Raw genomic sequence first — 2,741 nt, 5'->3', positions numbered from 1 at the left:
GTAAATTTTATGTAAAATATATGTTAAATGTATTTTAATATATAAAACATGTTACATTATATATTAAAAAAGTGTGTATTTTTTATGGTAGGAAGCAATTCGTTGCAAATGGAACTGGTTATTGTTACTGAAGATTTGGCATTCAAAACGAACGGTCTCGAGATCAACTTTACATAGAACGGAGAATTTTGTAATGGTCTCGAATATAAAGTTCATATCTGTACTATATTTTATAAGGTCTGTTCATGAAGCAAATAATTGTAACAAATGTTTGTTGTTCATGTATCCAAAAAACTTGCAAAGTGGGGAAAGTGAGAGAACAAAATGGCATTCATTTTGAGGGGAAGTTGATATTTACTGGATGAATTTTTACTTGTATTTGAATTTTATTTGCAAGTGGGAAACAGCTGATCGCAAAGTAAAAATAAACAAGCAAAATAATTAAAATTTGCGAATTGAGTAAAAATTCCAAATTTAAATAAAAATGGGGAGTAAAATGGAGAATGTAAGTAAATATATTTTAGATATAATTTATAAAGTTTATTTGAAGTCATATAATATATTAAACATGAATCAGCCAATGATATAGAGGTATGCACTTCTGAACCACAGCCTCCAGTCGCCCTTACTACAGATTCCGAATCTCAAGTCGAAAGCGTTGAAGGTATCTTATGCTAATGGAATGTTCTTCATCTGACGGCGATGAGGGAATTGAAGAAATTATTGGAGACAATATAAAATCATGTTATGCTAAGCTTATTATTTTGCATTTTATTTGATTATTTATTTTTGAAGTGAAACTTCTTAGGCGTCAATGGATGGAGAGTAAAATTTCCATTCCCATGCAACGTTTTGGGCATTTTCGTTCCGCGAGAGAGAAAAAAGATATAACGTAGAGGAAAAGGAGAGAGAGAGCTATAATTTAAATATATCTTAGATACACTTTAGGCTATTTTTCCTGAGTTTTTCCTTGTGGTCGCTAATTTGTAGTAAGAAATAACACTGCCTACTTTTTGGCGCTTCTTTGTTGTTATATTTCGTTGGTGCCTACGGTTTGAGGCGTTTTGTTGGTCCCAATTTTTTTGGGTCTTTTTTTTTTGGTGCCTACTTTTTGGCGCTTATTTCCGTTTCCTGGCTAGTGTTGTGCGTACTATAAAGTGCTATCCATTCCGGCGACGGATTTATTGGTATTGCCTTGCGGTAATTTGTGCCGTTGCTGCGGTCCTGGAATCGCGGTGTTTGTGCGGGTGATTAAAGCTCGGAGTAGTGCGCGTCGTTGGCATGGTTGGTGTCCGGCGTTTACCTACACCGGTCGACCCTTCTCCGTTTTTTGTAAATTTTGTCTATTTGTATTCTCTGCAAATGTTGTGAATTTATTTAGATATATATTCTTTCTCTCTCTCTCTCTCCCAATCTCTCTCTGGTCTCTCCCTCTTTCTTTGTCTGCCTTCAAAGTTTCACTTCTGTTATGTGACTACGCTACACGCACTTTTTTTTATTTAATACAATGTAGCCCAACTGAAAAAATTTTAACTTCTTCTGATTTTTCCCGCCAACAATTTAACTTTAGCTTGACTAAACTTAAAACGGTGACTAATTACGTTAACAGTTTCAATCTGCTAATGAAATTCCCCTGATGCGCTTAAGCCTGCTATATGCGCAGGTGTAACAAAAATGTGAACCCAAATATCTGAATCTTAGCCCGCCAAGAGCAGGGCAGCTGAGTAGAAGGTGCTTAGATGATTTCACCTCGTCCTCCAAACAGCTTCTGTAGAAAGGCATAGACACCCATTACGGACACACACCAAATTTGAACCGGCTGTCGTGGGAACGATCATCGACGTCGTGAGCCAGTTTGTGTTACTTGCATATTCCATGTGTCACATTATTTATGCTTCGATGTAAAATTTTGAATATTCAAATAGATTACCATTTTGATTGTTGCGTGAGAGATCACTCCGACGGTAATCGCAGCTGAAGAAACGGCAAACCTTCAAGTGCATTTCTACCATGAAAAATCTTTCCATAAGCATTATTTGTGGGGGTGGTTATATTTATAGCAACTCTGAGACCCACACGTTAAAATTTTCAAAATATTCGGGTACACGTAATGCGAACGACCCGCATTTACATCTGTTAAAAATTTGTATAAGGAATATGATATGTTGTTAGAACAACAACTCAAACCATGGATTGGAGGACAAACTACATCAAACAACTAACAGAGTACGTATAGTATGTGTAAAATATATATTGAACTCAAAGGGTCAATGGTTGTTGTTGTTGTTGTAGCAGTATCTTCGCCCTGTCAGTGTAGTGTAGTTACCGGTCGTCTTCGTCTAGCTCATCTAACGGTAGGCCCAGGAAACTAGCTGTTTCGACGGGTTGGGTCCAGAGGGAGAGAGGTGTTAGATGAGTGGGTTTTATAGGGCATGTGAAAAGGTGGTTAGTGTCGTGCGTGGTGCCTTCACAAGCCGGACATATGTTTGGTATGTCGGGGTCGATTCTGGATAGGTAGGAATTTAACCTGCTACAGTATCCAGAACGTAATTGTGACAAGGTTACGCGGGACTCTCGGGGAAGCTGGAGCTCTTCGTCTGCAATAGGTGGTGGTTGGACTCCGATAACGGCATTCGGGGGTCGGGAGCTTAAGAAGGTGGTAAGGGTCTCCCGATGAATGTCGTTTATGGCCTGTGTGTACACTGTCTAATCCTGGAGTGGTCTGTCAGTTTTGTCCTGGA

Source organism: Anastrepha ludens, chromosome 6 (genome assembly GCF_028408465.1).
Source record: "Anastrepha ludens isolate Willacy chromosome 6, idAnaLude1.1, whole genome shotgun sequence".
NCBI lineage: Eukaryota > Metazoa > Arthropoda > Insecta > Diptera > Tephritidae > Anastrepha > Anastrepha ludens.
Note: the sequence above shows the minus strand (reverse complement) of the source record.